This window comes from Dama dama, chromosome 4, assembly GCF_033118175.1.
Source record: "Dama dama isolate Ldn47 chromosome 4, ASM3311817v1, whole genome shotgun sequence".
Lineage (NCBI taxonomy): Eukaryota > Metazoa > Chordata > Mammalia > Artiodactyla > Cervidae > Dama > Dama dama.
The window spans coordinates 30,681,019-30,703,080 of record NC_083684.1 but is presented as its reverse complement, the minus strand read 5'-3'; the positions used below and the strand labels follow the sequence as shown (position 1 = coordinate 30,703,080).

General features: G+C 49.3%; 1 long non-coding RNA gene across 1 annotated transcript; it reads right to left on the bottom strand.

Moving 5' to 3' along the window:
• Positions 1–525: 525 nt before the first annotated feature.
• Positions 526–5,254, bottom strand: LOC133054005 (uncharacterized). The gene is made up of 3 exons (XR_009692366.1): positions 5,022–5,254; positions 3,876–4,138; positions 526–801 (listed from the first exon to the last, which is right to left on the bottom strand). It is a non-coding gene; the product is annotated as an uncharacterized LOC133054005 (long non-coding RNA).
• Between the last annotated feature and the right edge of the window lie 16,808 nt (positions 5,255–22,062).

Sequence of the window (22,062 nt, the reverse complement as noted above, 5' to 3'; positions counted from 1 at the left end):
GCAAGATTTCTTACATTTTGTCAGCGAACGTGACCATTTGGATGGAAGGCTGTTTATAATATTAATACAGTACTTATCTTGCTTCATGTGATCATAAATATGCAGAGAAATATCAGTGGACTTGACTGTAGGGTGCCACTGGGATCCCATGGGCGTGTCCTGTAATGTATCTAGTGTGCACACACCCTGTACTACCTTCTAAAATCCACAGAATTCTGGATTTGGAAAGTCATGTGGCCCTAATAGAGACGGGCAGTGGTTTGGGGACCTGTGTTACAGACACCCCTGTCCTACCACTCAGCTTAAGAAATCTAATATTACTAAAGCTGTCAACTCCCCCCCACCACCAGGGGTACCCCATCCATAACTTGTATGATTTTGATGATCAAGAGGATAGTCATGTTTTAGAAACCCAACCAGTCACAGCAGGGGCAGTGAGAAGAACTTGGAGGCTTCAGAGGCCCATCTGTGTGGGTAGAATTTCCATCCTCCAGCCTCCCCGCCTCACTCTGTGTCTACCCACCCCAACTCTTCTAAGTGAAAGCCACAAAAAGTTGCCTGCCTGGGTGTCGGGAGGGGACTTACACAATCATGGTGGAACCGTGATACTCTTGTTCTCATAGGAGAGCTTGAGCATCTTGAGGCTGAAGACAGTTACCTGGGCCTGGTTGACGAGGATGCTGTGGGAAAGCAGTGGGAGACACAGAAGGGGTCCCATGGTCCGGATGGGGGCCCATCAGAAACGCTGTGGTCATCTGCCTCTGGAGACGGAAGGGCCGAAGCTGACCCAGGGTTCCCAGGCTGAGAAAAAAGGAAGCAGCTGGAGCAATGCCTGGGGCCCAGGTCACCCCACGGCTTACTTGCCAGTGACGTGGGCACCCTCTTACTCTCCTTGGCCCTTGGTTCTCTAGCCTGTGTGATAGGGAAGCAATCCCTTGCCTTGTCCACCTCTCAGTGTGGGAAAAGTCCTCCTGGACCTCACCTGCTTCATCTGTAAAATGGGGATGATAATAGTAGCTCCCTCCAAGGGTTGTGGCAAGGATTAAATGAGGAAATCCACATATAGAGAAGGAATTGCACATGGTTACTCTCCAAAAGATGCTGCCACTGCTTTTGTGTAACAATATTCATGACATGGTGACCACGCTTCATTCCTGGGAGAAGAGGCAGGGGACAGTGAAGAGCTCAATACACTTGGTCTCTACCTTCAGGAGGCTCAGGGTTTCTCAGATAATCCCAAACCTAAATGTAAAATGGCCCCTGAGGAGTGTCTTAAAGGACAGATGCACCAGGCTGTAGTTCAGGACTCTTAGAGAGAAAACCTCACCTAGTTAGGGTGTGGGGAGGCCTTCCCTGAGGATAAGGAAAATCAGATGGAGCAAGGAAGAGGGGGAGGACTTCTGGACAGGGGGAACAGCATGTGCAAAAGCGCTGTGGTGGGAACAGGGCCAATGCACGGGATGGGTAGGTGGCCAGGGACTGGGATGTGTGGCCCGAGGTGACCTGGGCAGGTGGGCAGGACCTGTGGTCTGCAGACTGCTGGACTGAGCTCAGGGAGATCTCTCCCCATCAGAAAAATTGAACCAATGGGTACTTTTTTTGTGTGTGGCTCAGACAGTAAAGAATCCACCTGCAGTGCGGGAGACGCAGGTTCGATCCCTGAGTTGGGAAGATCCCCTGGAGGAGGGCATGGCAACCCACTCCAGGATTCTTGCCTAGAGAATCCCATGGACAGAGGAGCCTGGCAGGCTACGATCCATGGAGTTGCAAAGAGTCGGACATGACTGTGTGACTAAGCATAGCACATAAAGTCTCTATTGAATTTGTCAGGCTTCCATGGAGGCACAGTGGTAAAGAACTAGCTTGCCAATGCAGGAGACACTGGTTTGATCCCTGGGTGGGGAAGATCCCCTGGAGGAGGGCAAGGCAACACACTCCAGTATTCTTGCCTGGAGAATCCCATGGACAGAGGAGTCTGGTGGACTACAGTCCATGGGGTTGCAAAGAGTGACTTAGTGACTAAACAACAATTGAATTTGTTACAATATTGCTTCTGTTTTATATGGTGGTTTTTTGTTTTTGTTTTTGCCATGAGGAATGTGGGATCTTAGTTCCCTGACCTCTTTATCTTTAGTATCTGTGATTATCCCTTTCTTTTGTTTGAGCTCAGCTGTGTATTAAATAAAACCGACCGGGGATGGAACCTGTGCTCTGCACTGGAAGGTGAAGTCTTAACCACAGGACCACCAGGGAAGTCCCAAACCAATAGGTACCTTGCAACAAAAGGTTTTATTTAATACACAGCTGAGTTCAAACAAAAGAAAGGGACAATCCCAGATACTAAAGATGAAGAGGGAAATGAGAGCTAAAGCTGTAATTAAGATGACCCAAAGAGATGAGCATCAGGTTGTGGGTTGAGACCCAACTGGGTTGGGGTTTTAACACTGTCTGAGGGAGAAAAGTGAGACAAGATGGGGAGTGAAAATACCTCCTCTTGGTGAAACGGAGACCAAATGACTTCACCCACCAAGCAAGCTACAGGAAGTTTCAGGGTGGGTCTGAGAGGGTATAAACTGAGAACCTGAGCCCATGCACATGCCTTTCTGAAGCGTGTATGAATTTATATTGCTAGCGCGGTGCAGGACTTCCTGAGCTGAGAAATGGACCTACAAAGATAGGAATGAATGAATGATGTAACCTTGGGGGTCCCTGGCAGGTCAAAGTGCAAAATTATTCTCCAAGGAAATGTAGGTGATTCAGGGAGCAGAGTCTGTCCACAGAAAAACCAAATTCCACTAAAGGTGAGCTTCTAAGAAAATAAATATTACAAACAAAGCTCTCACCCCGAGAGAGAGCTAGCAAACACAATTAATAAGAGGATTAGCACCCCAAGGCTCCGATATAACAGAGCAACCTGGAAGACACTACACAGGAACTAATTTTTCAATGATTAAAGAAATAGCACCACATGAAATCATAGGACTCCACAGGGGAAGGCAAGGATGGATAGAGTTGAAAAGTGAAAATTTGGAAATGAACTCAAGAGGATGTGGAGAAAAGAGAACCCTTGTGCAGTGTGGTGGGAATGTAAATTGATGTAGTTCAGTTCAGTTCAGCGGCTAGTAGTGTCCGACTCTTTGCGACCCCATGCACGCCAGGTTTCCCTGTCTGTCACTGACTCCTGGAGCTTGTTCAAACTCATGTCCATCGAGTCAGTGATGCCATCCAACCACCCTATCCTCTGTTGTCCCCTTCTCCACTATGGAAAACAGTAGGGAGATTCCTCTAAAGTTAAAAGTAGAACTACCATATGACCCAGCAATTCCATCTCTGGGTATTTTTTCCAAAGAAAACAAAAACACTAATTCAAAAAAATATGCACCCCCATATTCACTGTGGCGTTATTTGCAATAGCCAAGATATGGAAGCAGCTTAACTGCCAATCGACTGTTGAATGGATGAAGAAGATGTGATATGAATATTTTTTATTGCTTCTGTTTCACTGAGCACCTACTATGTGCCAGGGTCCAATGAGCCAGGCAGAGCCCTCAGCCTGGCCACCACCTGCTCTGCCAGCCAACCATAGAGACTCCGTGTGGGAGCAGTTATGATGCAGTAGGAACAGGGACTTGGAATATTTAGATGGTTCAGGCTCAAATTATGCTCTTCTGCTTTTCAGCTCAGGGTGGGGGAGTCCCCCTTGACTCCTTGAATTTTAGTTTCTTCAGCCATAAAATGGGGGTGTTGGCAGTACCTTCTTTGCTGGGTGATTGTGAGGATTCCACAGTTAATCTAAGTCAAGTAGCTGGTTAGTAGCAAGTTCTGCAAACACTGACTTGTATTTGTATTAGGATTGGGACAGTAGTGCTTCCTACCTCTCAGATCACCTTCTTCTCCTTTCTTGGTGCTCAGTTGCTCAGTTGTGTCAGACTCTCTGCGACCCCATGGACTGTAGCTTGTCCTTGGAATTTTCCAGGTGAGAACACTGGAGCAAGTTGTCATTTCCTACTCCAGGAGATCTTGCCAACCCAGGGATAATAACTGCGTCTCTTGCAGCTCCTGCATTGGCAGGTGGGTTCTTTACCACTGAGCCACCGGACCCAGATCCTGAGTTCCTCTCAAAGGCCTAGTGATGTCCCTGTTGGGCAGATGAGAAACAGTCCTAAGTAGTTTTTTCTTCACTGCACAGCCTTGTGGGTTCAGTTCAGTTCAGTTGCTCAGTCGTGTCCAACTCTTTGCAACCCCATGGACTGCAGCACACCAGGCCTCCCTGTCTATCACCAACTCCCGGAATTTACTCAGACTCATGTCTATTGAGTCGGTGATGCCATCCAACCATCTCATCCTCTGTCATCCCCTTCTCCTCCCGCCCTCAACCTTGAAGGCTTTGTGGGAGATCCAGCCCCCTTAACCCAAGGCTGCATGGGAAGGAAGGGAAGTGACCCTAGGAAAGGTGGAGGAGCCCTAGATCTCCAAACCACTTTCTTCCTTCTTAGCTTTCACTCGATGTTTATTGCTGCTTGAAAAATACTTGACAGTATGCTCATGCTGGGGGGTACCAGGCTGGTCACAGCAGTAGTAATAATAAGGACCAGCTGGGCCGAGTATAATCTTCAGATTTTTACACGCAGTTTTTCTACTCAAATCTCACAGCCACCATATGGGCTGGTTGCTATTATCACTCTCATCTTACAGATGAGAAAACTGAGACTCAGAGAGGTTAAGTGAAGTGCCCAAGGTCACACAGCCTGTCGGGCTGCAGCCCTGAGGGGAAGCCACTTGCCATAGCCTGACCATAACCAATCACTAAATGTCAGAGCCACGCAGCGGCCATGGAGTCCAGCCTCGCTGCCTTCCCAGAGGGAGTACGACACATATTCAGTTGGGTGTTGGTCAACAGAGGAGTCGACTTCAAAATCTATAGACTGATGAACTCAGCATACAAAGAGCCAGGGACCTTCATTCTGCCCTCAGCCCAGAGAGGGCCAGGGAGCTGTGGTCAGCTATGTGGGAGCACTTACCCCCGGCACCTCAGGGCCCCTTGAAGATCACAGACGTGTTCTGAATGAAGACACCCGTGGACTTGTCTGCCACCAGCTCTACCTGGCTGCTGGCGATGGGCAGGTGGCTGCTCTGGATGCTGGGAGAACAAAGAGAAAAAAGGAAGGGTGTCATGGGGCCTGAAACCCAGTGGGTGTTTTTGTCACCTCTGCACTCTTTGCCATCCTGCGCTGCTCAGGGATGCAGTGGGCAAAGCCCCGTCCTATCCTCCTGGAGCTGAGTCCAGCTTCACCTAATATCAATCAGGGTTAATTACATGTAATTCTGCTCCACCCATGTTTACTTTGGCTAAGTTACATATTAACGAAATTTATTCTATGGAGGTCCGGCCTTATTGAAGTGCTGGTGATTTATTCAGGGTAATATCTCTTAACTTCGGTGGGCAACTTTGCCAGCTCTCATCCTTTGGGCTGCAGGTCTAGGATGCCTCCATCCTCCTTTTGCAGAAGGGAAACTGAAGCCCGAGGTCGCACAGAGAATGAGGGGCCGGGGCAGCCCCGCTGGACGCCCCCGCCCGCCACCTCTAGGTCTGGGACACCCACTCTCCAACTGCTGGTGGCAGGTGCTTTCCTCACAAAAGACACAGCGGCATTCAGCACCGCTGGCGCCCCCTAGTGGTAGTAAAATGATCACCCCGATCCCCGCACCTGGTTATCCAGGTGCTGGTTTTCCGGATCCAGCTTTGTTGAGTCCGTTTTTGGCATGAGAGGGCGGGGTTAGTTTTAGGACAAAGTTAAGGCCTCAGAACAGTGTCTTCCCCATCCTTAAGGCTTCATACACACAGATGTGGACCCAAGCCCCCGTGTAGCCTGAGGGGCCCAGAAGGTGGATGTATTATGTTCCAGGGGCCAAGTCTAGTGCTCAGACCTGGGTTAGAATCTAAATCTGCCACTGCCAGCCTTGCTGTGTGACCTCCAAGCTGCTTAGCCTCCCTGAGCTCCTGTTTCCTTATTCAGTAAGCAGGGCCAGCAGTGGGATGTGCTGAAGATAAAAGGAGGCATTGTTTGTAAAGGTGCCTGGCCCATAGCGCACCCTCAGCCCAAGTAAATCTAGGAGACTCGTTTTGCCAAGAGATCTCACAACCCTGCCTCCTGCTAGCCCCGAAAGACCCCGTCTGTAGGCGAGAGAAAGGGCCTTTCTAAGGTCTGAATCTTATTGGGCCTGTTGGAGCGATCAATACACTCCAATAAATCCCCATTAGGAGTACTTGGGGGGAGCGGGTGGTGAATAGGTTGAAGAAGCTAGGTGGGGGTAGGGGGTTACAATACCAGGCTTCTGCCCCCAAGTCGGGTGGGGAAGCCTGAGTTCTCCTGACTGCCCTTCCTCTCTGGGGGCTCGGGGCAAGTCTCAAGCTTCACCCCACCAATCCCCAATTGTGCACACCCCAGGTCTGACTCACTCATGCAGGCCTTACTTGACTTGGCCAAGGATCGTCACGGCCCTTTGCCCTTGCTATCTGGGTAGCTGGCTTGCTGGAGGCTGTCTGGATCCCCTTGGTGGTCTCCTCGTTCATGAGAAGGGAGGGCAGTGGAGAGGGGTTACAGGGGGTCCTTGGCCATGGCTCAACCTCTCTGGGATGAGGGTTTAGACTGGGCCTCACTCTGGCCTAAGTTAGATGACTATGCTCAGGGCACGTAGAGAGAGCCCTGACCTCTGACCCTGGCCAGAGATCCTGGTCATACCATAGATTCAGGATCCCAACACACTGGAACCCCATGATCCTAGTCAAATTGCAGCCTCTGAATCAACCACACACTAAGTCCCGCCTCACCTGTCCTTCTGCTGGGACACTCCCTGCCCAAAGTTCAAACTGAATCTATAGTCATGGGATGCAAACTTTAGAGATCGTTGCATTTGGCCTCCCTATGCCTTTATTGTTTTGAGCAAGACATTGAGGCCCAGAGAAGGTAGCGGAGCTGACCAAGGTCACACAGCAGTCAGTGACAGAGCCTCTCCACCTTGGGCACATGCCAACCCCTGATCCTACCAAATACCCACTGACCTCCTTACCTTCACCCTCTAACCTGACTCTCCACTTGGCCCTGCTCCGAACTTCACTGGAAGCCCAGAAAAACCCTGGGTTCTGGGCAAACACAAACTCCCACATCTGGCTGTTTACAGCCCCTAGGGGACCTTCTCACCAAACAGCTTGACTTGAAAGTGAGGTCAGGAGAAAGAGGGCTGTCCTCTCTCTGGGCTACAGTGTGGCAGCCCCTGCCTCAGAGCTGGGAGTCTCCTTCTCAGTGGCTGCCCCCCAGAGGAGCCCTGGATGGACAGACAGATGGGTGGACAGGCAGATGCAAGCACAGAGCAATGGGAGTGGTACTTACATTTCAAGAAAGCAGGCTGGCTAACTCGGCACACGATGCCCACCTACAAAGTGCCTTTGGGGCAGGCGCGGGCACAGCAGAGCTGGGGGCAGGAGGGAGGCAGGAGCAGGCAGACCCTCCTGGAGCAGGTGTCCACACAACTCCCATAGGACGTGACGCACTTCCGCGGCCGAGCCTCTTGACCGATCGCAGCAGCCATCAGAGGAGGCCGCTGGCCTCCTCTCAGGTTCAGAGCCGGACCTCCAACCAGAGTCCCCACCTTCTGCTCATTTCCCCATCTGCACTATGCTTGCCATCTCCTTTGTACCTGGATAACTGCTGTGGCTGTTCTCTCACTAAGCCACGTCCGACTCTTTGCAACCCCATGGACACCCTTTGCAGCACACCAGACTTCCCTGTCCTTCACCATCTCCCTGAGTTTACTCAAACTCATGCCCATTGAGTCAGGGATGCCATCCAACCATCTCATCCTCTGTTGTCCCCTTCTCCTTCTGCCTTTAAACTTTCCCAGCATCAGGGTCTTTTCCAATGAGCTGGCTTTTTGCATCAGGTGACCAAAGTATAGGAGCTTCAGCTTCAGCACCAATCCTTCCAATGAATATTCAGGGTTGATTTCCTTTAGGATTGACTGGTTTGATCTCCTTGCAGCCCAAGGATAATTGCTTAATACTTTTTCTAAAAACGCCATTCTTTTTTACTTAAATAAATGTATGTAAAAATAAACTTTATCTCTCATTTGCAAAGAGGTCAACATATAATGACAATAAAGATATTTAATTCTTGCCAGATACTCTTGCTTGACAATGACCCTAACTTTGAAGCATGCTGTTGGATGTAAATTAAAACAGTTGAAAAAGTGAGACAGCTTCGTGGGTTTTCAAGATACTACAGCACTGACCTTTTTCCTCACTGTAGTTGGAATGTGTTGTTTAGTCGCTAAGTCATGTCTGACTCTTCGCGACCTCATGGGCTGTAGCCCGCCAGGCTCCTCTATCCATGGGACTTCCCAGGCAAAATTACTGGAGTGGGTTGCCATTTCCTTCTCCAGGGGATCTTCCTGACCCAGGGATGATTGAAACCAGGTTTCCTGCATTGGCAGGAGGATTCTTTACCATCTGAGACACCAGAAAGCCTGTGATTTGGGATATAATTTACAGTATTTAATGCTGTATCTGTGTATCTGATGGCCTCATCTTGCATCGCCCCAGAGGTACTGTCTCACACTTTGGTATTCTGCTCTAAAGACCACTGTATTTAGCCTCCCTTTTTTAATTCTGCAAGAAGCTGAGGCCCAGAGATGGGAGGCGAGTGGCTCAAGGACACACAGCAGTCAGTGAGAGGGCCTCCCCACCCCGGACTCTTGCTTCACCCCCGCTGACCTGCCCTCCGTGGAGATTCCCAAACCTCCTCCATTGCCGACAGCCTGTCTCTGGGGCAGGGGCTGTCCTGGAGTGCACCCCCATCCCCTTGCTGGCACCCTCCAAGTTCCCTCTGCCATTAGAGTAGCCTGGAATCAGAGTTTTGGGGGTGTCTGGACCACTCCTGCCAGTTGGGTTCCCATGGCCTTGGATTAAGAGATAGGAAGGGAACAAGTCTGAATGTTTTGAATGAATACCTGCCACACCCAGGCCTGGCAGCACACCCAACGTCCCAGCGCCCCCAGCCCCAACCGCCAGGAGCTCTATGGACCCGTTAACACACGGAGGGAGGTGCTGGCACCCACCTGGCACCTCACAGTTGTAGCTCGGAAAGTCTGGGATGTCTAGGTCCAGCGGGGACAGGAGGCCTGGGAGGCACTGAGAGAAGGGCATTCTGCCCCACTGGACTTAGGCGCACATCCTCAGATGGGAACAGGAGCCAGGCTGACAACACTCGTGGCTCCTAGCGCCAACGTCTCAGTCTCCATGACCACCCTCTATAGGATACCTTCCTCAGGCACCTCGTCCTTGCCAGCCCCTCCGCTTCTGAATTCTCACCTGCACCCGTCACTGGACACATAACAGCGTTCAGCATGGATGAGCTCTTGTGCCATTCAACTTTTCGATTTTAATCATATTAATTTTATAAATATAGGGACTTCCCTGGTGGTCCAGGGGCTAAGACTCTATGCTCCCAATGTAGGGGGGCCTGTGTTCGACCTCTGCTCAGGGAACTAGAACCCACATGCCTCAACTAAGAGTTCACATGGCACAAATAAAGATCCTGCACGCTGCAAAGAAGATCAAAGATCGAAGACCCTGAATGCCACAACTAAGATCCAGTGCAGCCAAATAAATAAATACATATAAAAAACATAAAATGGGTATCTGAATAGTCACAAGTCACAGAAAAGGAGATCACATCACTTGTTCATCCCCCCATCCTAGAGCAATCTCAGTGCTTGTGTTGGGGGGATGGGCTTTCTTCTACCAAGTCTTTTTGCCTCTGCACATTCATCCCACAAATATGTGCTGAGCATCTGGTCACCAATGTGACCCCCGGCAGGGACACAGAGGGTGGCGAACAAGATGCTGGCCATTCCTCTCACAGTTCCACATTCCACTGAGAGATAGACTCCAGGGGAGACACGGGTACAGGGGTCTCACCCCCACTTCGCAGAACCAGGAGGAGAGGTGACTACTTGCTGGATAATAACATCCGCATATACCAAGCTCTTATTACGGATCTGCTAGGCTATGAGCCCCCTGAGCCAGGATTGTGGCTGCACTGGATCTTCACAGAGTAGGTCCTCGGCACATAGTAGGCCTGCAACAAATGCTTGTTGAAGAGAATAGAAAAGCCAGCTGCTGTGCTGAGGTCTTTACATACTTTATATTATTCAGTTCTTAGGATGAGCCTATAGTGTTTGTGGCTCAGTCGTGTCTGACTCTTTGCGACCCCATGGACTGTAACCCACCAGGCTCCTCTGTCCATGGAATTCTCCAGGTAAGGATGCTGGAGTGGTTTGCCATTCCCTTCTCCAGGGGAGCTTTCCAACTGCTGAGGTCTTTACTTGCTTTATATTATTCAGTTCTTATGATAAACCTGTAAGGAACTATCAAATATCTCCATTTATAGGCAAGGGATCTGAGCTCAGAGAGGTACAATGACATTTCCTAGATGTTCAAACAGATGGGCATGGGAGGCAGGACTTAAACAGTAAGGCCTGTATTCTGTTCACAGGGCTTTTACAAGTTCCCAAGCCCTGAGTGGGGGTGGGGTAGGAGCACACATGGGGAGGCAGAGAGTGGGTCTAGCTGGCCCCTGACTCACTCGCTGTGTCACCATGGATTGGTCACTGGCTCTCTCTGAACCTCAGTTTCCTCCTCTGTCAAATGGGGCAGGGATGATTGTTGCCCTTTGCAGCCAAGGAGATAAAGGTGGTGGATCCTATAAGGACCCCTAAATATTGGCTTTTGCTTGATAGGCACAAATTACCTCTGGGTGTGTGCACATGATACTGAAAACATCGGCTGCCTCTGGGAGGAACTGGGTGGCTGGGAGAAAGTGGTAGGGGAATTCCATGCCTTTTGAATTCTGAGTCACATGAATGTGTTTTCAAAAAAAACCAAAACTATAACATACTGTGTTTTAATCACAGCTGGGGCCAAGAATTCCCCTTAGCACCTGAGACCAGATGACCAATTCCTCCTTCTCAGAGTCCTCAGGCAGGGAGTCAGGGCTGCAAAGATGTGACAGGAAGCTGTCCCCAAAGGGAGGGCTTGCCCAGCCCCCCTCTCGGGCCTCACTGATTCCCAAGGCCCAGCCGGGTTGGGGGCGCTATCTGTCCCCCTTGGGCATCAGGCCCTTGGGGGTACATACCCTCAGTCACCGCAAGAGTATGATGAGCACTCGTGTGCCCACCGGCCTCACCAGAGAAGGGTCAGAGGGCAGAGATTTTGCCAGGACACCCCAGCACCCCATCCGTGGGCTGGGCCTGGGGAGCTGCATTAATTGGCTCCATTTCCTAGGAGGGGACGGCTTCCTGGCAGGCTATTGTTCTCCTGGCTGCCGCTCAGTTTCCATTCCTGGGGCGGGTGGAGGGCAGTGACCGAGGGTGCCCCGGCCTGGGTGTTGACAGCTGAGGCTGTGCCTGAGTGGAGAGAGAGGCATGCCCATCTCTAGGGCAGACGGCTGCTGGGGGGCCAGGCAGGGGAGTGTGAGAGGCCTGGAGATAATGGATTAGAAAGCAAAATAAAACAAATGGAACCAACCAACCAACCAACACCAAAACCAAAGCCAAAAAAAAAAAAAGAATCTGTCTTTGAAGGAGAGGGATTAAATTAGGAATTTGAGATTAACATATACACACTACTTTGGTCACCTGATGTGAAGAACTGACTCCTTGGAAAAAGATCCTGATGCTGGGAAAGATTGAAGATGGGAAGAGAAGGGGACGACAGAGGATGAGATGGTTGGATGGCATCACTGACTCAATGGACATGAGTTTGAGCAAGCTCCGGGAGTTGGTGATGGACAGGGAGGCCTGGCGTGCTGCAATCTATGGGGTCGCAAAGAGTTGGATACGACTGAGCGAATGAATTGACTGACTATACACAGTACTATATATATAGAATGGGCTTCGCTGGTTGCTCGGCTGATAAAGAATCTACCTGCAATGCAGGAGACCCTGGTTTGATTCCTGGGTTGGGAAGATCCCCTGGAGAAGGGATAGGCTACCCACTCCAGTATTTTTGCCTGGAGAATCCAGGCAAACTAACAGCAACTAAGCCTGTGCCACAACTGCTGGGTCTGTGCTCTTGAACAAGAGAAGGCACCACAATGAGAAATCCAGGCGCCCCAGTGAGGAGTAGCCCCCACTCACTGCAACTAGAGAAAGCCTACGCATAGCAGTGAAGACCCAGCACAGCCAAAATAAATAAATAAAATAAAATAATAATAGATAAACAACAAGGACCTACTGTATAGCACAGGGAACTATACTCAATATTTTGTAATAACATGTAAAGAAAAAAAATCTGAAAAATAATATGTCAATATACACATATATGTAACATATATGTAATACACATATATGTAAAGTTAACTGAATCACTTTGCTCTACACCTGAACTCACACAGCATTTTAAGTCAACTATATTTCAATTTGAAAAATCTAGCCCTTCAAACTTAGAATCCTGCATCTTCAACTCTTAGTAACCATCATAATACCAGCTATACCTTTGAGTTACATGCTTTTTTGCATGATCTCATTCAGTCCTCCCCATTTTTGCCCTGGTGAAATACACACACCTTAAATGTGCCCTTTTGAAATCTTCAAGGATGTTTAGAACCATCACAATGCTGTGTGTGCAAACATTCCAGACCATTTTTAGCAACACACCCAATAAGCAGTCACGCCCCCAGCCCCTGGAACCACAGATGTGCTCTGGACCTTCTGTATAAATGGAATCATACATCATGCTGATTGTGTCAGTGCAAAAAGCCAGCCCGGGGTTAGGACGGGAATATTTTTTTGGTGGGGAGAGGGCGGTGGGCGGTGTTACTGTTTCCCACAGTGTCATTGAGGGAGAAAAGTGTCTATAAACCAGACATGATGACAGCCCCGGACCTTGAATATGTGTTGATATATGTAGGTCCATATTGGATTATTTGGAAGGACACACACGAGATCGTTAACTTGGTCACCTGCAGTGGGGGTGAGGGCAAGGATGGGGGAGTTAGTCACTCTTGAGTCCCGGGAGAATGACTTGCTCCTTCATATTCCATCACAAGGAGTCTGTGTCTACAGGGATCTCTAAGAAACAGAATTTCTGAACGCGAGCAAACTACTTGAGTGTGGCTTCCCAGGTGGGCTACTCACCAGTTGTGCAACTTGGGTAAATCACTCAACCTCTCAGAGCCTCAGTTTCTTCAACCATAAAATGGGCACATTGTACCTACCTCCTAGAGTCGGTGGGAGAATCAGAGGCAGTACTGCTTGCCTGGCCCACAGTCGGCTGTTTTCTCATCATGGCTCCTCCTCCTCCTCGCTGGGCTGGGAGGAGAGCTGCTGGGCATTAATACATTCTGGTCCAGCGAGGCCCCGGTCCTCAGGGCTGGCAAGGAGGAAGCCGCCCATCGCTAGGAGGTGAGTTTCTGCAGCTGTGCCCAGCACATAGTAGGACCTCACTACATATCTGTGGACAGAAGGACTGTGAGGAGGACAGGGGATTTGGGTTAGTCACTGCCACCAGTCGGCTGACCTGGGGTGCTCTTTCCGTTAGTGAGGGTGGTGGCCCTGGATGCGGGGCAGAGCTGAAGGGCTCTAGGGTCCAGTCGCCCCTGTGATGCCCACGTGGGAGCCTCGGAATGACCTACTCCCCACAAAGCCAGGGGCGAGCCCAAGGGTTTAGCAGTATCTGAACAAGCTTGGGGCTGAAAGTAGAGAAGACAGCTACAGAGCACCCCTGAAAGAGACCCAGAGCCCAGACTGCAGAAGAGCCAGCTTTTGGCCCCAGAAATCAGGGGCCAGCCGGGTCCCTTCCCCCGTGACCCCACGAGTCCCACACCACCTACAACAGCTCTCCTTTCTGAGTCCTAGGTCTTTCAGAAAGCCTCTGCCAGGGCCACTGGGGCTATCAGCAGAAGCCTGGGGCTAACAGGGGACGTGGGGACAGGGCAGAGAGGGACTTCAGTGGGCCTCACATGCCAGACCCAGAGGGGACCCGGCCGGCCGAAGGCCCTGCCCGGCTACCTGCTGCCCCCTGGTGGCTGGTGACCAGCCGGCCCCAGGCTTCCGGCCCAGCCCAGTGCCGCTGGGTAGAGCTGAGGGCCAGGGCCGCAACTGTAACTCGATGTGCACACACCTGTACATCTGTACCCACACACCCACCCAGAAAAATCAATCTGCTGGCACACGAAAATAACCATGTGTGCATGTGCCCATGGCTGTGAACACCCCAGCCCCCTACACGCAGGCTGCTACACACCACTCCCAGCGACATCCTCCTCTCAGACACACATGCACCCGTGGGAGCCACCCAATACAGACAAAGGCAGGTGCTGGGATTCAAGTCTTTTCTTTTTTAATATTTTTTTAAACATTAAAGAAATTGTTTTCCCTTAAATTCCCGCCCCTCACCGCCCCCCCCCCCCGCCCCCCCCATGGGCTATATGTCACAAAGATTTTAGTGTTTCCTGGCCTCCATCATTTGACTGCCGTGATTTTTGCCTTCTCGGCACAGGCTTTAGACTATTATTTACTTAACCTTTTAAATGGAACTTTTTAAATTAAATGTATTTCAAAAGGGAACTTCATATCCCTATTTAAGTGGGAAAATGCGCTTATCTGATATATTGAAAAATAACACTGTTACTAAGATTATCAATGGGACAGACCCTCTAGATTAGTTCTGCACACCCATCCAGGGGCATGTTTGCCACCTTCCGGGAGGCGTGATTTCGAGCCTCATGGCCCCCATGTGGTGGGCAGAGCAGTTTTATGTGTCCCTGGGGGTCTATGTTATGGATGAAGAAAAGCAGGGGCTCCAGGTGTAGAGGCCCCAGGGCTCAAACCAGCTCTCTGGCCCTTGCAGCCTCAGCCCTGCAAACACCTCCCTGTTTGCCTCCAGCGCCACCTAGCGGCGGAGTCTTGCATCAGCCCACACGGAGACACCCTCCGCGGCTCCCTGCCGGCCTCAGGCAACCTGTGCCCTGCTCCTCCCAGTCCCCATATCCTTCCACCTGCCTTCTATCATCATGGGCGCTCTGCTCCACGCCCTCACCTCCTTGCCCTGACCTTGGATTTGCGGCTGTCAGTGGAGCAGTCGTCCCTCCTATAGCCCTTGTATGTCTATCATTTCTCCTCCCTCTTCCTCCATGAAATTCCAGCTCTTTGAACTGTAAGCCATCAGACCATACTGTTCCCACCCTTGTAACTCCTCCAATGGATCCCATCTCTCTTTGGCTAGAACCCACATTCCTTACGAAGGCTTAGGAGGCCCTACGTGATCCGTTCCCCCTGCTTCTGGATCCCTTCTCCCACCACCCCCCTTCACTCAATGTCAGCCACCTGCCACCTTCTAAGACAGTGGCTTTGCGGACCTTATTCCTGCCTCAGGGCCTTTGCACTCGCTTTTCTTGCCACTTAGACAACTCTTCCCCAAATCTTTGCTTGGTTTGCTCCAGCTCATCATTCAGGTGTCACCTCTCAGAGGCCTTCCCTGACCACTGTCTAACCACCTGACCTTCTCCAAACACACCACTCTAAAATATCCCCACCCCAGTATTTTTTCTATGCTTCCCCCACCCCAACCCTTGTTTTGTCTCTGTGGTCCCGCCAGGATGTAAGCTCCATGAGGGCAGGCACGCCAGCCACCAGGAAGGTCCTGAGTACATCACTGAGTGTTGACCCCATGACATGTGCCTGCCTGCCTGCTTGTTGGCCAGCTATGCAGCAGGAAACACAAGCTTTTGCACACTCAGGCCTGCGTGAATACAAGAGGCATTACAAAGTCAGCTGCTGCTGGATCCCTGGGTACCACTGTGGGCAAAGTCACTCTTAGAGGTGCCAAGTCGGAAACAGCTACCATTTATATCCTACCCCTTCCACCCTAAGGACTTGCCGTTTCAGTGGAGAACTTGCTTCTACCTCTTCCCACAAGCCTGCCCTGCCACTTTTGGAATAGGAAACCTTCCTCGTGAGGCACAGAGCAAAGTCTGTAAGGAGCAGCCCCCATATGTATTTGGTCTCAGGCAGAGCCTAGGGAGGCACCTGATTCTAAACAAGTGACACAGCCTGTTGGCAGCAAACCCCCGTTGGCCAATATGGGGCATAAGGCTGAGGAGTGGGACCCCTAACCTCCAGAGCTGGGACCCTTTATCGGTCAGGGTTCTAGCAGAGAAACAGAATTCATAGATTAATTATTCGCTTGTTTCTGTCTTTCAAGAAATGGGCTTATGTGATTGTAGAGGCTGGTTGGGTGAGCCTGACATTTTAGGACAGGCCAGCAGGCTGAAAACTTTTGATAAGCAGCTGATGCTGAGGTCCTCGGGCTTAATGGAAACCTCAGTTTGGCTCTTCTGATCTTTCACCTAGTTGGATGAGGCCAACTCAGATGTAGAGGATACTCACCTTTACTTAAAGTCTGCTAACTGTAGGTTAACACCTACTAACTAACACCTACTAACACCTACATTAACATGAGATCTGCAAAATAACCACCCCCCAGCAACACCTAGATTAGTGTTTGAATAACTTGGCCTAGCCCAGTCCACCCTTTGTCAGCTAGGTACCCTCACACTCTTAAACCACACTTACCTCCAGATAAAGTCAGTAACACAGCCTTGCTTCCATTGAATGTGATGTGACTATCCCCCCCATAATCCAAACACACTGATCCTTTCCCCAGGAGAGGACGCCAAATCCTTGGGTGATGGTCACTCTTCTCTATGAGATCCTGTAACTTAAATCCTATGATGCAGGGGGCTTCCCTGGTGGTCTGGTGGTTAAGACTCTGCGATTCCACTGAAAGGAATCCTGCTGATCCTTGGTCAGGGAACTAGGACCCCACACGCCACGTGGCTAAAGAAAGAAAACATTCTGTGATGTAAAGCTAACTATTTTTAATTCATCTTATGTTACATTACAAGGAGATAAGACAAAAATATTTACTTTATATGTACTATATATCTATCCATAATATACAAGTTTGTATATGAAGCTACCAACACAGTACAATAAATTGAGGAAGAAATACTCATAATTACAGGCTTCATTTCTGCAACTGGTCACGCAGATGTAGTTGCTGTTTACAACTACTGTCTTTCACTACCCGTTCCACACCCTCAGCAGCCACCTCAGCTGGTCTGGTTGCTGGGGTGACCCAAACCTTCACTTCTAAAGAGTCAGGACCATTAGTAGTTCTGCCTTCATTGGATTTTCCATCAACAGGCAGGGTAGCCTTAGGGATCTCCAGGATTCCCATCATCTTCCTTATCTTCATTTGGGTAGTAGCAGCCCAATCTCCTCTTGATAGTCAGATTCAACCAGCCATGCCAATAGGATAATGCCCTTCTCTGCCTGTTGATTCTGGAGGCATGAGAGCCCGAAGTGGCTGGGGAGCTGAGCTCCCAGTTTGATGGAATCATCGTTGTGTCTCCTGGAAGCACTTCTCCCTGTGTGGGTTGAATTGTATCCCAAGATTGTGCACATCCAGAACCTCAGGATGTGAACTTCTTTGGAAATATGGTCATTGCAGGTGTAAATCCAGTGGCTCAGCAGTTACTCAGGAGGGAAGGGATTTATCTGCAGAGAATAGCAGATGCCAATCTTTCTCTTGCTCTGGGCCCCACTCAAAACAGGCAGCTTTTCAGGTCACTTGGGCCTGAGAGTAAATAAGCCAGAGTGACACACCCGAATGAGGACTACATTGCTCCAAAATCCAGAGGACAGTTTTATGTTGTGCCTGGTGTTTTGGCTGTAGGAGGGGCCGGATGCCAATAACTTGTCTGAAAAAACCTATCTTGACACGCACCCAACCATTGCATCACTAGAAATTTCACTGAGGTGGAAGGCCCCTGACTCTTTTTGGAATTTATTTCCCACCCTCTGACAATGCAAATGTCTCGCTGGATGGAATTCCCATTTATCATCAGTGTTCAGCCGGTGGGATATTTTGTGAAAGGAAAAGGTCATCAAGGTCCCTGCAGACCAAATTGTAATTACATTGGGCGGCAGAGTTGATACACCCGAGGCAGGATGGTGAACGAGTATCTTTGGTCTGGCCAACTGAAAGCAAACTGCTTCTCGGGGTTTAAACTAACAGCCATTAAGGGAAAAGCACTTGTTGGATCAGTAGCTGAAAACCAGGAAGAGGGGATGTGTAATTTGCTGAAGTTATGAAACCACACGGAAGAGCAGCTGCAGTTGGAGTCACCACCTCCAGTCACTAGTGATAATCAGTTTATGATCACCCATGTCCACACATTTCAACAAACGAAGATCATGGCTTCTGGTTCCATTAAGTGAAAGTGAAGTCGCTCAGTCGTGTCTGACTCTTTGCAACCACATGGACTGTAGCCTACCAGGCTCCTCCATCATGGGATTTCCCAGGCAAGAATACTGGAGTGGATTGCCATTTCCTTCTCCAGGGGATCTTTCCTTCTCCAGGGGATCTTCTGATTCCATTACTTCATGGCAAATGGGACGGTGAAACAATGGAAACAGTGGGAGACTTTACTTTCTTGGGCTCCAAAATCACTGCAGATGGTGACTGCAGCCGTGAAATTAAAGACACTTGCTCCTTGGAAGAAAAGCTATGACAAACTTAGACAGTATATTAAAAAGCAGTATATTAAAAGTATATCACTTTGCTGACAAAGGTCCATATAGTCAAAGCTGTGATTTTTCTAGTAATGTACGGATGTGAGAGTTGAACCATAAAGAAGGTTGAGTGCCAAAGAATTGATGCCTTTGAACTGTGGTATTGGAGAAGACTCTTGAGAATCCCTTGGACTGCAAGATCAAACCAGTCAATCCTAAAGGAAATTAACCCTGAATATTCACTGGAAGGACTGATGCTGAAGCTGAAGTTTCAATACTTTGACCACCTAATGCAAACAGCCAACTCACTGGAAAAGATCCTGATGCTGGGAAAGATTGAAGGCAGCAAGAGAAGGGGACAACAGAGGAGATGGTTGAATTGCATCACTGATGTAATGGACATGAGTTTGAGCAAGCTCTGGGAGATGGAGGTCAGGGAAGCCTGGCGTGCTGCAGTCCATGGGGTTGCAAACAGTCAGACACAACAGACTGACTGAACAACAGAGGTCATCCTCCACGACCTACCTGTCTTTTGCAGAGAATGAGGGTTGAACAGAGATGTGGGGTCAGCATTGCTGCATCTCAAGTCCTTGATGGTGGCACTGATCTCTGCAGTTCCTCTGGGGATGTGGTATTGGTCTCCGTGTACATTTTCCTGGGTACAGGCAGTTCTTGTGACTTCCACTTGGTTTTCCATAATAAGCCTCACTCCACAAGTGAGGGAAACAGTGTGGGGATTCTGCCTGTTACTAAGTACAGGCATACCTCTGAGGTACTACAGGTTCAGTCCCAGGCCCCGGCAATAAAGCAAATATTGTAATAAAGTGAGTCATACAAACTTTTTGGTTTCCTAATGCCCATAAAAGTTATGTTTACATTATACCATAGTCTATTAAGTGGGGAGTAACATAATGTCTAATAAAACAGTACATATCTTAACAATACTGTAGGGACTTCCCTGGTCCAGTGGTTGGTTGGGCATCTGTGCTTCCAGTGCAGGGATGGGTGTAGGTTCGATCCCTAGTTGGGGGAACTAAGATCTCACATGGGTTTGATCCCTGGTGTGGGAAGGCCCCACATGCCACAGAGCAACTACTGAGCCCATGAGCCTAGAGCCTGAGGTCTACAGTGAGAGAGGCCTCCGCAATGGGAAGCCTCTGCACTGCAGCTGGAGAGTAGCCCCCACTCACTGCAACCAGAGAAAGCCCGTGAAGCAACGAAGAACCAGCATAGCCAAAAATAAATACATTTTTTTTTAATAAATACATTTTTTAAAAACATTAACAAAAAATAAATCCAGCCTGATCCAACTTGATGTTGCTTCCACCACTAGCCCACACCCATTAATAATATCCATTCTCACCCCACCCTGGAACTGGCCATATAAGCAGGAAAAATCATGCAGTTCTTTAGGTGTGCTGCCCAGAGCTGTTCACTTCTTAAGGCCTGCTGGGACTTGCATCTGGTTATAGATGTAGACGCAAAGGGAGGTGGGGGAGGTGTTAGTCCTGAGAAGAATCAGCCGCTTCTCTCAAGGGAACTCCCTCAGGGGAGGCCATTGCAGTTTCTTCACGCAAAGGGTTAACTCCCTTAGAAATAGGTGAGAGAGCTTCTTCTGACAAAGATGACTTGGAACCTTTCTCTACTAGCCAGACCATAGATCCGGTTGGCTTCTGATCCCCTCCCTAGCCATCTACAGAGTATTTACCTCCATTGCTCATTATGGATGTATAAGGTCATTTCTCACCAAGCACCTGTGTGCTGTCCAAACAAGCTGTTCATTAACAGTAACTTAACTGCATTTCCTCAGCTGTGGCCCATTTTTCAGTCCTGGGCGGGTCCACAGAAGGGAGAAGCCACAGACCACACACCCTCCTTTGAATACACATCGGGATATTAAATGCCCTCAGAGCCCTGCAGTGAAGAAACCCACCAACTTGTGTCAACTTGAGGTTTCCAGATTTACCTGGCTGTGAGATCATTTTCCTGGGGCCTTCCAGGGGGCTCAGTGGTCAAGAATCCACCTGCCAAAGCGGGAGACGCCAGTTCAATCCCTGGGTGATGACGTTCCCCTGGAGAAGGAAATGGCAATCCACTCCAGTCTTCCTATCTGGAAAATCCCAGGGACTGAGGAGCCTGGTGGGCTACAGTCCATGGGGTTGCAAAGACTTGGACACAACTGAGCGACTGAGCACAAGCTCTCTCTCTGGAGTGTTCCTTCTATAGAACGAGGGTTCAAGAAAACACACCTTGAAAAACACTAACTTAAAAAGCAATGACAGCCTGAGCTAACATTTGGGAAATTTTTTGGTTTATGCTTTCAGCTTTTTAATTGCTACTTAACAACAGAGACTCAAACCAGCAATTTCCAAAGTATTAACAGTGGTATGTAGTACATTCTTCTGTGACTGCACAGTCAGTAACTGTCGTGGAAACAGTTCTTTTTGCCGTATCTCGCACCCATCAGAAGTCTTTAAGCCTTGACTCTTGTCTGAAGGTTCCTTTCTTAATGTGGCTAGGGACAATCTGAACCCTTGTCAGCTGTCCTTAGGAGCACCTATTCTGAGCCTGTGGAATCTGGAGTTTAACTGATGCAACCGGACACCACAGGGAGAGTGAGTGGCCTCACTACTTCAAAAGCAGGAGCCCAGCACTGCCAGCTGCCTGGGGTTCCGGGCGTCTTTTCCAAGCGATGCTGCTCCTGCTCCATAAAACGATAGGCTTCTCCACTCAGGAATTTTAAAATGACTTCATATCAATTCTTAATGACCACTTTGATCAATGGCCAAGTACACCAGGAATCCAGCTCCATGGCAGGAAGGGAGTCTCATCTCTGCACTCTCGTTTCGGTGGTGACCCTTCTCTGCAGCTCCTCACTCTCTTCCCATCACCCACTTCTCACTTGTAAAACTGTAGAACCTTGTCTCGAGTTGCTTCTTCCTTCAAGCAAATATCACCTTTGTAACTCGTCAATCATCAGTGGCTCCTGACTGGTCAGTCCTCTGTTCCAGAAGTCTGGTGTTATCTGAAACTCTATGCTATTTTACTCCTTACATGATATCTTGGTTGGCTTTTAAAAGCGCAATCATAGATAAAATTGGAGATCTTTCCAGGTGGTGATAGAGGTTAAGAATCCACCTGCCAATGCAGCAGACCAGCTCGAACGCTCGGTTGGGAAGATCACATGGACAGAAGAGCCTGATGGGCTACAGTCCATGGGGTTGCAAAGAGTCAGACACGACTGAGTGACTGACCACACACGTGCACACACAAACACACACATAAAACAGCTTTGCCTCTACCCAGCATCTGGCTATGAACTGTACAGGGAATGTTTATTGGATGTCAATGATGTTTCCAGTCATCATTGTAAACAATGATGTTTACATAATCATGACCAGGACTTCCCTAGTGGTGCAGTGGACA